General features: G+C 37.7%; 1 pseudogene; it reads right to left on the bottom strand.

Annotated features, from left to right (window-relative positions):
• The window catches only part of LOC135118534 (uncharacterized), a 77085-nt pseudogene extending 62267 nt beyond the window's left edge, over positions 1–14818 (bottom strand).
• Positions 14819–15364: the final 546 nt, after the last annotated feature.

The following is a 15364-nucleotide window of genomic DNA, read 5'->3' as shown; positions in this document are numbered from 1 at the left end:
TTAGTTCTAGCTGTTTGTTCCCATTTCCCCTGTAGCCTCACAGTACGCCTATCCTATGATTATTGTGCAGCAAACTGATTCAAATCTGTGTTATTAGGTTTAAATCCCTTCGGGGTTTAATTTAATGGATACGAGTCATTTGAAATGTCTGGCGCTTGATCCCTTCGGAGTGAATACGTTTGTCCGTCGTATAGGCTACGATGAATCAATATTTGCTAAAAGTATCTGATATCTGGGTAGCAACTTTGGGACTTAAGTCTGTGCGTACATACGTAATTTTCAATTGAAAACAAATGAATAATTACATCATTATCGACTCAAAAATAAATATGTAGGTACTATAGAAGACTTTATCTTTCTTTATCTTTATTCTTTATTGCACACTTAAACAGTAAATACATATGGAATACAGACAGTTATGTACAACGGCGAGCTTAACCCAGAATTGGGTTTTCTTAACCTTAAAGCGATAGAGATATTCGATAGCGGTAGGGTAAATTGAAGGTGAAAATATGAAATACTAAACAAATATTAAATAACAATAAACTAAACATTCCTTAAAACTAATAGACTTCCTTAAAACTAATATCAATTTGGTTTATTATATTAATCCTTTGTGGCCAGTTGTCGTGTACATTTTTTCTATTTAGTTTTAAGCTTTATGTCTTACACAATAGAGTTGCATTTTGCTCCACAATTCGAATGCTATATTGAAATATACAATTTCACCTATCCAGTTTCATAATGAGATAGAACGACAAAAGGTACATTTGTTTGATAAATTGGTCAATTCGTTCTAAATGTTCGTCAATGGTTCTATTTAAAGTGAAATGAAATATGACGCTTACTCCCCTGAGGGAATGTCATGCGTTCTGAGTATTGCTCGTTTAATTATAAAGCTTACTTAAATATTTATAAGCTTCGTATTATTTGTCTAAAAATAAAGCCCGTAAAGATGCAAAAATTATATGTTTTATTCATATTCATAAGTTGTCAATAAGGCAAGATTTTCCTTTAATACCTTTAATTTTGTAAATAATTTGTCTCTTGGCTTTTGTTAAGTAGTCAACTTACTATAGTAAAAGATAAAAATATTTTTTCGGTATGAAATACAGGTCCTGATTGGCACATACATAATTTTCTTTCACTCCGGCTTTACGTGAAGTGTTTTCAGAACATTTATACACATTATTCAATTATTACCATATTGAACATCAGGTTGTGATGTGGGAAAGCCAAGGAGATGATGGATGTAAAAACAAAAGAGTAAATGTATATTTGAGTAAGAAGTTGTTTTGTCTCTCTACCTCTAAACAAGGTGCAGATAACTTACAAAAAAAAACTTTCAAAAAATACACACTTTCAATGGTTTTTGGTAAAGAGTGATATTACAAAAGCTGAAATCTTGTAAAATTAATTTTCAGTTTTCTTACCCCACAATCTCCCACGGCATCGCAACCACGAAACGTATTGACCTACAAGAACATCCGCCGCACAAATCCCGCAAACAATCTTCAAACTACCACGGTTACGACACACTCAACTTTCAAGATCCTTATGTCAATAGTTAGATCGATAAAACGGTAAATTTATACGACCTTGATCGCCTAGCTCATAATGCGCACTCCACGTTTTTATCTCGAAGTTTTTCTTCACTTAAATTTTCTAAGCACCGACGTTCTCAAAACACCTTAACCTCGAGGAAAAACGTGCGACCCCAATAATGATGTCAAAAAAGTTTCAGATACCCGCAGGCGAAACAAAATGTCGTTAGTAATGAGCGAACAAAAGCTTTATGTACGAAAAATGTGGACGAGACGTTTCATATTGTTGAGAACTACAGGTACATTGTTTGTTGGTTAAACAAAATGTCTACAGCCAGCCTGATAAAATTCTATTAGTTATCAAAAACAAGCCTCGTTTTCTGAAAATGTATTTGTTATTTACTGCCAAAGTAATTATTACTGAAACAACATTCTGAAACGAAAGCAAAATATACTTCAGATTTCATCGAACAAAGAACGAATTCAGATGAAATTTCTAGTAATAACTAAGCACAAGAGGTAAATTAAAATGGAACTTTGAATGGATGATGCATGACCATACCAGATTGGAAATATGTCATCCGCCCTGCATTACGAATGATTAATGCAGTTCGTTCAACTGAATTTAATGCTCGCCGGGCTACTAGTTTCAGCTTATTTCATGGTTATGACGACTTAACGCGTTTCGTGTTCCATTGTGGACAATTTAAATGCCATATTTAGTTATGAACACGCGTTGACCGGTGGATTCTGTTTGGGTTATGCAGAATACTCTCAACGTTTACCGTCACTATTTACACGGCGAGCATTTACTTCATGGTAGAGTGAACTTTGAAAGTTCATAAGTTGTAAAAAACGTAAACAACTGTAAAGGACTTTTTAATATTTTCTAGGACAAAAGAAATAAATTTTGAGAACATTAACTACCTTTCTAATCTCCCCAATCTGTCCAGTAATATCCCGCTTAATTTGAAGTTAAAAAGGGGTACAATAAGTATCGCAGTCGCAAATAAAACGGCTTTGAAGAATCTCTTCGCGGCCCCGAGTAACGATTGCAGTCCTATCTGCCAAACAAACTGTAATAACAAGCACACCTTAGCACGCCTGTGATAAATCCTTAGTGTATGGTGCAAGGTATAAGCTTTATTGAGAAACTAATAGACCGCTGCATCTGCCCAGTTTTCTCCCACCTATGTTAAAAGTCCCCCTCTTGATTTTCGAGGCTGAAATCGCACTGAAAAATAGTCTATTCGCAACTATGTTGGGGTCGGCTTCCAGTCTAAGTGGATGAAGCTGAGTACCTGTGTTGTATAAGGACTGTCTATTTGACTTCCACAACCCAGTTACCCGGGCAACCAAAGTAAAATATACTTTTAACAACTAAAACTTTAATTAAAAGCTCATAATCAAGAGAAGGTCTAATTTCTTTAGATTTACGAATGGCAACGTTAGCCAAGTCATAAAGTGTACTAAGATATTACTTTGTTACGACTCACGGTACATATAATATTTGTACGCAAACAGCATCTTTCACTTCAAATACGTTGCCAAGCGTGATGATAACTATTCCTTCGAGATACCAATTTTCATAGCCAACAATAAGATCAAGACCAATTCAGTTTAAACCTACATTAAAACTAAACAACGGATAATTCAATATGTAAACAGTGAAAGATCCTAAACCAACAGAACTATTCTGTCTGTGGCCTACAAAACTCAGGTAACCCTATCTAATCAAATCGTTAATGAGGCTAACAAGCGTAAACTTATATTTAAATTCTACTGAATCGTCCTAAATAAACATGTTAAATAATTACTTTATTATTACAAGTTTGTTTAGATAATGCCAGCATCAAATTGTTGTTTACGTTCGCGTATTTTTTGTGGAAATGTGTGTAATATGCTGTTTGCAGAAGGTAGGTGAATCAGTTGCCGCTTTATACATTTTGTGGTATACAAATATGATGTTTGATCGTTTTATTTTTCGGTACATGTTTTATATGAAATAAGAGTCTTAAGTAACTTGCTTAAAATATTACATCAAAGGGAAGTGACATCATCGAACAATGAAATTCTGATATTCTCATCACTTGCACCCCTGAACCCCAGGTTTGAAGACAATTGCAATCTTATACAAAGTATACGGAGTTCGTCGCAATAAGAAGCATTGAGTGAAAGGGTGGGTATACGATAAGATTTTGTTCTGCCACGACGGCTGTTTAAGGACAACCGCTTTCAGTCGGCAACAATATTGTCGGAACGAACCACGTCATCAAATTGTTCGAGATAATACGCTTTGAATAAAAAAAGACAATAGGCATCTTGAATGAGCAATAAGGAACTTTCATGGTTTCGGGGTTGCTGAAGAATACGATATTTTTACTTGATAATTTTTATAAACTCCTACCCTCTTTGTTGTAGCTTAAAAGTCGAGGGCAAAGAATTTTTAGAAATATTTGCAAGGCATTAAGGTGGTGTTGTTTTATTTTAACACAAAATAAATGACTGGATCATGGCCGTTAATGCAATTGCTGATTGGGAATTTTCAGCAATAGCCCTAAATTCATATTTGCGTACGGATTATTTCAATAAGCGGGCCTAATTGCTTGGCACTTAAACATTATTAGCAATTTGTGGTCTCCTGGATGCTGTGTAACTAGTCAGGGAAAATTGATGTAATGTTGAAACAAAGTAATTTATTCACGGTACAGGTAACAAGAAAAAGCTAAGAATAGATACAAAATAAGCAGTATTTTGAAATGAATACGTTCACAGAATTGATTTAATCAAGACTAAAGGTTTCAATTCACAGTTTAAACAAAGTCTTCGATAGCGAAAGATAGATGGAAAAGTCAACTATCCAGGAGCGTAATCTGAACCAAGTCAGATGAGATTCGCTTAAAAATAGCCGCTGTAAGTGAACCCGTAGTATATCATATGTGAAGTTTTAGCTCAGTATGCACAGGCCATATCTCAGTGTCCGCGTAAGTAAGGGATGCAGGAAAACAACGGCTATAGAATATAATAATGTAAGTTGGCAAGACCGAGAATTTAGCTTCTCTAGCCGAAGCTTATATAGGAGCGCCGTATATTGTGGCTCGTTGTTTCATACTTTACTAGACTTGGGTTAAAAATAAGCCAGCCATAACCTTTGCGGCTTTCATTATTGTGATGTGTAGGTACATTTATTTTGCCATCGTTTACAGTGTAATACACACGAGAAATGTATCGGGGTCAGCTACAAAATCTTTAGAAAACTGAACCTTTGTAAAATATAAAGTAGGTACTGAGAATAAGTTATTCGATATTACGGACGCCTTATCTTACTGAGCTTCAAAGAAGAGATTATTCTAAAAGATTTACAGCTAAACAGTATTAAGTGCAACTAAGTGTAGAAATACAGGACAATTCTGAATAGGTTGGTCAATCTGTTAAATGTTTGAACTGGCGAATAGATCATACAACGGCAGATTAATAGCGAAACAATCGCGTATTCACTAGGGCTTTCATTCTATTTGACAATTCGACAGCATACATTGCTTTATCGCTGCGACCAACGGGCAAACAAATAGATACAGAATACAGTACTTACAAAGTAATTGATTTGAAACCTATCATAAAATTCTAAAGCTAAAAATTTTGTACGATTTTTGTAAAATTTTGTTGAACGCGCTTATTTCTAGATCACTGAATCGATTTGAAAAATAATTTCTTGTTAGATAGCCCTCTGTAACGGGGAAGACTATAGGCTACATTTAACCGGGAGTGCAAAATAATTCCTAAAAGCTGAAAGGTGGGTTATAAGCGTCCATTTATCTGCGTGTAAGAAGAGCCACAGGCTAGTCTAGCTCTGCCATGAGACAATAGAAAGTCTAACGACGAGCTAGGTGAAAAGCAAAATAATGTAGTAAGAACTCTTCAAGATATTCCTACACCATAAACAGCATCATCTAAAGCGCTTATCACACCTTATGTAGCTAGAATCTTCCCCACATTCCATCTCCATAAACGCGGAAGTAAAGCAATGGAAGTTTACCAACTGATAGCAATGATGTGCGATCAATTCCACTCTGATTTCACACGTCGGAACGATGTTTCGCATATAGATTTGAATTGGTTTGTAAGCAACGTAATGCTCTTGGCATTTGCAATTGCCAAATGTAGTGGTACTGCGTCAATCCCATAGTTGGTGTAATGCTGTTTGCATAAATAGATGTTCAAGTTGCGTTATTATTTCTGTGGTGTTAAGGCAAAAGGGGATGAGTCAAAAAACACAACTTTTCACCAGGGGCTAATCAAAAAAATGCGTGTTTGTTTTGTAATAAAAATGCAGTTTAATTAAAAGTGTATAGAAATAATTAATACAACTCTGTTTTAATTTTCATTTATTAATTTAGTCGTCTTTTCTATGTACCCGAAAATTATTTTTATTTCTTAATTATTAAAATAACTGACATATCTCCTTTTTCCATAACACGGTACAAATTTAAAAAAAATCCGAGAACGACTCGTCTCTTTATTTGCTATTATTATTTACGTATATACCTTTTTTTTTGGCAGGGGGGAAATCCTCATGGACTTCCCTCCACCTGGGGTCGGTGGAGGGGGTGTGCCGAAGTCTTACCGGCTAAAAACCCACCCAGTGTTGCCTTCAATTACCTATTGTCGAGGGCACGGGTATCGCCAAAGCATTCTTCCGCACCCCCGACAGCTATTGGCCCCCCAGATGTTCAAAGGCGGGCCCCGTCATCCGCTGTGGCCGTCACCCAGCGGCCACAGCAAGCTCCACTAAAAGAGGCGCTCGCAACACAACGCCACCGTTTCGAGGCCTGTTTCTGATCGGACGAAGACGCCCCTAGTCTGTCGACCGCAGGCCGCGCCCTATGGTGGCCGGAGATCAGTCAGCCTGCGACGTCCTCCACGTCTGCTGCGGGCGGGGAGAGAGGAAGCAGCTTCTCTCTCCCTTTCCGCCGCCTCCTTTAAAACCATCACATCCTCACAAAAGGAGGCGACGGCGTTCCATCCATCTTCGCTGCCGACCATGCAGGACACGACAGCCGGCAGCGAAAGACTTCCCGCAGCGTCTACTGCTGCCGCTAGGTCACGGCGCTGCGTTGCCCCAGATGCCACAGTGGTGGCATTCGGGCGTGGGCTCCCGACCGATGCGACACAGGAACTTTCCGAAACACCCATGTCCGGTAAGGACCTGTGTCAGCCGGAAGCTGAGGGCGCCGTGGCGTCCCTCCAGCCACTCCTTCAGTATGGACCTTACCGCCACGAGAGCGGCGTGCCCTGCCGTGGGTCGCGCAAGTCGCTGCTCCCATTCCGCAATGAGGTCTTGGCGGAGCTCTGCCCTGCGCACCTCAACTTGCTGAGGCACGAGGCGCTCGGCCCGCCCCACCGCTTCCTCGCGCCATGTATAGAGTGTCGCGAGGGCTGTCGGTCTCGAAGTCCCGGGATCCGGCTAGGAGGCATGCAGCTTCGAAGGAGATCGTGCGGTATCCTCTTATAACCCTGATGGCCATCGCTCGCTGTGGTCTTCGCAGCACTGCAAGGTTGCGTGCCGTCAGGGTGTTCGCCCATACTGGCGCGGCGTAAAGCGCCATCGTCCGCACGACCCCCATGTAGAGCCTCCAGCAGGAGGTATTGGGTCACCTGAGGTTGGGCAACAAGCGTGAGAGCGCTGAAGCTGCGACCAACAACCGAGGAGCGAGCCGCTGGAAGTGTGGCCCGAAGTCCCAATGACTTTCGAGAACGAGTCCTAGGTATTTCATTGTCGGCTCCACAGCGATGGTAATCCCTCCCACCACGATACTGGACCCCGGAGGTGGCTTCTTCCTTGGCCCATGGAAGCAAAGGGCCTCGGATTTGTGCAAGGCCACTTCGAGGCCAAGACCTACCCACGACCTGCGCGACACTGGCTGTGGCCCGAATGGCCGCCTGCCGGTACGTCTACCCATGTGCTGTGACTAGCGTGTCGTCAGCGTAGCATATCACGCTGACGCCGTGGAGAAGCGCACCGCGCAGGACCCAATCGTAGCCAATGTTCCACAGGAGAGGGCCGAGAACCGACCCCTGAGGAAGAGATCTTCGGAGGTACCCTGGCACTCCATGATAACGGAGCGCCTCCTTTATGATATTCCAGGACAGGGTGTTGAACGCGTTAGCGATGTCATGCGACACCGCCAAAACCACCTCGCTCCGGTCGAGTGCTTCCTCCGCCAGGACCGCCAGGACCCTCAGTTGCATGCGTGGAGGAAGCAGTATAGCGTCAACTGTTGAACGCCCTTTACGGAAACCATACTGGTTGTCCTCCAGATCCGAATCAGCTCATAATTTAAAAGTTTTAAATCCATCATACTTACGTTAAATCGAACTTGTTAATTCTATTCATTTCTGTAGGTTTCAACACTCAAATTACCCACGTAAACCATAATTTTAGGATTTTTTGCACCGTTGCACTAGTAAAAAGACGTCAACTTCGCGCGCGAAATGCAACTAACGCGGAACGACGAATATGAATTTAGGCACAGGTCGACTTATCTCATTATACCTCATTTTATAAGTAAAGGATCACGTATGCAATAAGAAGATAACTAGACAAAACTCCTTTTTACTTTTTAGGTTTTGCTATTTATGACTAGACTCGTATTTTTTATTGGAGATTCACGAAATAAAATACATTATATTCACTTATCTCCTTTTTACCATGATAGTTCGTAAAATTTTCTACCCAACTGTGTAATTAACTCATTTTTCACAATTTCTGACTCATCCCCTTTTGCCTTAACACCACAGATTGTCGGGTAGTACACCAGCGAATAATATATATAAAAAGTTTATTTAGCATCTGTAGTACAACAATCGTGCTACGAGAGTAAAGTTTTTTTTTATATATTTATGGTCTACAAAATTACATAATTTAGACGATTCATTTTTTAAAACAGGAATAACTTATGGAAACACAAATTACCTATTCTTATTTCTATTAAAGTAATGTAGTAGATTTATGTCCTAAACTAGAAACTAACACGAACCGCTCGGGTCGCTAAGTTGTCTTGTTTGTTTAGAAAATTCTGCTATCAAAAGTACTGAGTAACCGCTATTAATGGGGACTTCTAATGAATACTTAAGGCATTACGCCTGAATAATTAAACACTAAACCACAAGCTGGGATTTCTACTCATACATTTTTAACATTACACGCCAAAAAATTCTTATTAGCAAGAAAATAATGGCTTGCTTGTTAAGTTAAAAATGTATGATAAATACAGCTATCAACAGCTCGCAATAACAACTTTTGTGTTAATTTAAAACTTTGTAAAGCACAATCAAGTGGGGTTGGTAACTTTTTGAACAACAACGAATAATGCTTATCAGAATAAATATTTCAGTAACTCACGGAGAGTGAATCAATATTGTTTCATCGTATTTTTGGCGAGCTGTTTGCGTGCTAGTTGAGTGTGTTTGATTACGCCCAGCGCTGCCGATCAAACCGGATTAGGACTCGATTTTTACGCTTATTTTTTTTTGTTTTTCAATTTTCGATTATTTCATTTGTTTTGTGGAGTAGAAACACGATTGACTTCGGAAAGTTCACATCAAGAGAATTCAAAACTTCCATATTAAACGTTTACGCGAGTCTACTATAACTTTAAATTAAATGTTTTATTATGTACCTTACGTTGTAATTAGCTGCTAAAACCATTGATTATTGCAGTATAAATGGCTTTACTTTTCATACATTAGGCACAAAGCTATCTCAAATGTAAATACGACAAACACATCTGTCTCAAAGTCAACTTGACACTACAAATGGCCTGTCTACCCGTTCCGCGCAAGTGGCCGCCCAATCTATACGCATACCCGGCCTTGCCGTCACACGGCTGAGGACGCTAGTTTTTTAACCACTATATCCGCTTACCCGGATTACGGAGCCGGGTAAGTTCCGGGCCCATGCACCCGCATCACAAAGAGATATGCACGTTATAAGTCGCCTCGAGATTTATAAGGAACGCTATGAATTTAAACGCTGTGACAGAAACACAAATATTATGCTTTTTTTTAACGATGGCAAAAATCATCAAATGACATCTCCCGCTGTGGGTTAGCAGCGGTGAAGGAGTGTCAGACTTTTACTGACAAAAAATCCATAGCGTTTCTTCGTACGCCCATTATGTTCCAGGGCCGCGGTAACTCTTTCGAACAATCCCGCAGCCCCATACATATTATGATTTCCTTGTAAAATGATACCATGTTCGATAAACTTTACACTAGTGGCAAAGTTCAGTGAGGAATTTCAATAAGGTCGCGTTAACTGATAGTTTGGATCTTCGATTCGGAATAAGATATATGCGAGCTCAGCAAATCAGATCGGATGGGGAGTGTACCGTTTTATGTTAATATACTCGTGGTATTTGTGAATTGTAGGTACATGTGGTCCATTCTTCATTTTCATAAAATTCGATAAAATTAGAAGTTTTTATTATGGAGTACCTAGATGCTGTTCCGAGTGCAATGCAATACTTAGCTTTTATAAACTATATGTAAGTACACAAAAATTATAAAAGTTTGAGTCAAGTTCCCCAAGTGAAGTTCTGTCCCAAATTTAATTAAAACAGATTTCACCGTGTAACTTCAAGAAAATGTAGCAGACGCACAGAAGAAGCATTGCTCTACTATCAGACAAATAAATAATGAAATACACTATTATTATTATCTCAGCAGCAGCGTAATAAATCATTAATGAACCTCTTCACCAGCCTACAAATGATAAGTGTTAATTTAATAAACTTTTGATTCAATTAAGTGTTTAAATCCGAGTGCATGGAATGGAATGGTAGCGAGTTAGTGAACGTTGGGGGAAATCCGACGCCACCTTAAGACCTTACCAGTGGCAACTTATACCAAAGACCAAGAGTATTTATAAGACCAGCTACGGACTCATACAATTTGAAGAACAAGTGCGATAAAATTGTTAAAAGTACTGTTTATTTTTAAAAGGCGTGAGACAGATGTGTTAACATTTATTTACATTCGAATGGAGAAAACTTTTCTTTGGTCAGTGATTTATTTAATGTGCTGTCTATTTCAGTCTTACCAAACTTGCATATCGAACTTTGAACAGTTGCGTCAGTTCAAATCAAAGTGCTACGCGGCACGTTTTCTTGATGCGCTCTGTAAATATTTCAATACTCCAAGAAAGAGAGACTTAGTTAATTTTATGCTGTTCACGGCTACTTTAATTTCTCGCTTCGCTGATAATTCTGGCGTCGGCAACCATGGAGAAAATCTGGGCAAAAGTTCAGTCTGCGATATTATTTAAATGCAGACGATGTACATTGTACAGTGCGCCTTCATATTTTATTGCCTCTGCTTTTCTAGAACTACACGGCTATTCGAATGAACAACAAATACTTTGAAGTTTGTATTCGTTCCTTTGAAACGTTTTATTTTATGTTTCTTTTAAAGTTTTGCGCGTTTTTATTATGATTGCATAATTATCGTTCTCAGACAGTTTTAGTGTTAATTGAGTTTAAGCGTTTGCTAATGGAGTTCAGATAGTATAAAATAAATAAGAACTAGTTAAGTTAGTGCATTTGTGATGATTGGTTTCAAACATTTTAACATTGGTAATGGAAAACTAATCAAATCGGTCCAAAAACTAAAGGTACTTAAAGAAAGTCCTAATACCAGCAAACTTAGTTACATTAAGAACAAAGAATAAAATAAGAGTCTTTTTACGGTCGACATAAAAAAATCAGTAACAATTCATTCCTAATTTAATTTTGGCATTGAAAAGTAAAGGTCCAAGAAAAACAGTGGGGAGGAAAATGTAGGGGCCATTACCGAGATTTCTATTCGCACCCTTCTTTCACATGATTTAACTTCATTAAATATGCCTGCTTATAAAAGGTCAGGCGGCTTTTGTTCCTTATGTATATCCGGAATTATTTATTTGGAAAATTTTTGAAGTCTTTTTTTGGCTCAGTGTTTATTCGGTTTGTTTTTACGAGTCAGTTGACTTTTGGAGATAAGAAAGGTTTAGAGATCTTTTTGAGATTTAGAAACAAATGAAGCTTGATGAAGAAAACATTACAAATAGCAATAACCTGGCCATAGTAAATTAAAAAAGCAAACATGATTATATTAAAAATATACTTTTTTATTCTTTTTCTTTCTTCTTTCGTTCTTTCACTTCTGGCCACCCCTATGCCTGGGGAATTCCCCATACTCACGACCCTGGGCATGCATTTTGGTGAGCAAAATGTGGGTCATTTTACCTTCGAAGATGCAGTCAAAAGTGCTTAAAGCTAATCAATTATTATCGTTGCGAAAAATTGTTACCGTTACGTGTTAAAAAATTACCATATTATACGGTCAAACTCCACTCTACACACTTTGAAGTGAACCTGTGTATTTTAAGACTGCTAAAAAAACCCGCGAATATGTTACGTAGAAGTGTACGCACACCATTAATCTCCCTCAAAATAAAACGTCCGCTTTGATGTTCCAGCTGAAAAGATACATTATCCTATAATTGGCATGATCATCCTTATGTACGTACTGCTAACAGACGGATTTACTTCATATTTTTTACGTATTTTTTTTTGCTTTTATTGAAATATCATGTAAGTTTCTTATCATTGAGAAATTGATGTAGAAATGGAACCTTTCAGACTAAGCTAGATGCTTAGGCCGCAGTTAGAAGGTTCCGTTTTGAAATACGCTTATTGCATTTACGAACCTACCTATAAAAGTAGCAATTTAATGACATTGAAATTACAATTTTTCTGTTACACACCGAAAACGATTCAGCCAACTTTTATGACATCACACTGATACATAAATCACCATGACGCTTTTATTTTATAGTTCCATAAAACCGATTTCATTGAAACATCCTAAAAATCTATAAATAAACCTGCAGCCCACCTAACATAGCATGGCTAAAGATACATATAATAATTTACCTTAACGCCAAAAAAGTGAAGGTTCCCTACGTATAGTAAATCATCGTGGTTCACTTGTTATGAAGATTGGGATCGCTATAATAACACTAAAAGATGGGTGAACGCAAAGTTAATGGGAGCCTATACGAAACAGTGTTTTAACGGCATCATTCGTTTGTGGGTGAACCCTAAATATTGGCCGTACTTAGTAAGCGGGATTCGGTAATCCCTATCTTGTGGATATCGAATAGTTATTGATGCTTCATGTTTGAGCCTCCCTGTTAGGTTTATGTCGATAGTACATATTTAGCGTTTTGAGTTAACATCAGCAATACCTTTTATTATTAGAACCCTTAGCTTTTGTTGACCGCAATTCGTGGCATCAATCACATCAATTACTTTAAAAATACCAAAACATAAAAAGTCCTTAAGTATACTTAGCAAGATCTCCGAAACATTTAATACCTACCTATTTAATGTTATATTACCCATCTAATTACTCCATTTATATTTTCCTGTGTATAGCTACTCAAAATATTTTCTAAGTAATTTACCTAAAAATCAGGTTTCCGCCACAAAACATGCAAATTTTACATTAGGCTCGAATACACCGACCTGTCCTTGACAAATGCTCCAAACAAAGATGAGTAACGTACCAAAATGTACTCTGTACTCCTTAACTCTCCCTCTTCCTTCGAGTTTCCTCTTAGAGCATTTCTTTCATCCCTGCTACCGAATAACAAAGATCTGTTTATACATTCTATGCGTATAACTAGCAAGCATTGAAACAATTTGCTGCATTGTTTAAGCTTCTCGAAGCATCCCATTCAAGCATGTTTTGTGGAGTTCTACTTCGAATCATCGATACTTCGCTCCGTATTTAGAACGTTGGAAACAAAAGTTTATTATAGTTTGAAAACTCCGTAAAAATACTGTATAAAAGAGTTCCATCGTAAATTGTATTAAGAATATTTTTTTGTAAACAGAAAATTACACATATATATAACTTCTGAGTGTCGTCGAAATTAATATTAATTAAACGTTATAAACATCTATAAGAGCGGAGGGGCGTCAGAAAGTTTGGTTGACAAGTAGCAACCCTCATTAGAGAATGCCTATCTGACGTTTATAATCGTCTTCCCCAAATATAATTATCACAGACGCCAAATTACTAATCCGGATTTAATTAAACGCGCATAGTTCCGTTTCCTCAAATAGAAATGATTGTACAAATTAAACGCTCAACGTTGAAGGTCGATTGATGCTCAGAAAGTATAAAAACAATTCGAATTTCTTGTTTTCTACCAAAGTTTCGACGATCGTAATTCATCGGTATCTGCCAGATATAGATTTGTTTTGAATTCTGTCAAAACAAACCAAATTGTTTACTAGTTCTAATAATTATTGTCGAGAATCGTTTGAATTTATTCTTGAAGAGAGAAATATGAAATTCGGCACTAACCATTTCTCAAGTTCTTGTATTCAAATGAAGGAAATTAGGTACTACAGTGCCCCTAGACGATTGACTATGAATTTTAAGTAGGTTCGGCATCGCAGTAGACGTAAAATAATAATGTAGGCGTTTTATTTTCAAAGTCTGTACTTTATTTACTTAAATAATTTTCTTTTTACGTTCATTGATGATATCAGTCAGTATCAATAATTTTAAGTACCTACATATTTTCGGCTTATTCAAATCAGATTTTATTAAATAAAATAAACAAATGCAATATAAGATAATATCGAAAAATAAAACTAATTCAAATCTTATTAAGGAACGCACAAAAATCACAACACACATTACAGATACCCAAAAACTCCGAACCAACAAATTGATTGTAAAAGTAGTCAATTGGATTGCGGTTACTGCGGTTACATGTTCACTGGGCCGTGTAATTTCACACAGAATTTCAAGTCCAATTCCAATATTAAGATAAACAAAAATTTACATTACCTTTTGGAACTTTTGTTTCTGATGTCTTCGAGTAACTTCGGCCGCCGCTCGATTTGTAACTCGTGGTGTTGTTAAACATTTTGTACTCGAAAAGGAAACAAAAGTAAAAAAGTCACACAGTATTTTGGGCGTGAAAAATCCTTTTAAACGCGTAAACTGGATTTCGTTTGATTTTTATTTTGTCCGCGAATAGTTTTAATATGATGACAGCGTTCGCGTGAAACGCATGTGTCGAAACTGAAATTGGCGGCGCGTCACTGCGCTAGTGGCCGCGTTATTTTTGTTTCTCTACTCCCGCTCTGTTTATTTAATTTTAATAAAAATGTTTCCTAACATGATTGCTGCAGTCGCAAAAGGTGGGCGAGCAACACAACTTGAAAATTTCCGCAGAGTTCTGAGGAAGAGAAGATATAAAACGTAACAGGTGTTTATCTTTCTGCCCACGCTATAAAAGTCGGTGATGAGAAAATATGCACTTGTGTTCTTTGGTACATAATGTATTAAGAAATCCATCAATGCGTCCTGGGAAACTTCAATCTTTTAAAAATAAATATTTGAGTTTACCTAGACATTTTAATGTAATAAATTCATCACATTGAACTTTTATTGAGTAGTCTCTTTCTGAAGAAGAAATCATTTTGCGTAATGTACGAAAACCAAACATTGAAAAGCCCGGTTTCACGGTTTTGAGTACTTCAAATGAATGCCACAAACGTGAAACTCTAGCCAAAAAATGAATGTACCTACAGTAATTGTCTAGTTACATGTTCATGAATTATGTTTATTTTACGAAATTTGTTTTCTCGTGCCGTGTTCGCGCGTAAATTTGGAATGTGTAAAATTTAGGTTCGTATTTTTACCTCTTCATAAAAACGGGTGGCGAGCTTTCGTTCCGCATAATGATGTTCATCTGA

This window comes from Helicoverpa armigera, chromosome 2, assembly GCF_030705265.1.
Source record: "Helicoverpa armigera isolate CAAS_96S chromosome 2, ASM3070526v1, whole genome shotgun sequence".
Classification (NCBI taxonomy): Eukaryota; Metazoa; Arthropoda; class Insecta; order Lepidoptera; family Noctuidae; genus Helicoverpa; species Helicoverpa armigera.
The sequence above is the reverse complement of the archived record's forward strand: the minus strand, read 5'-3'. Positions and strand labels throughout refer to the sequence as shown.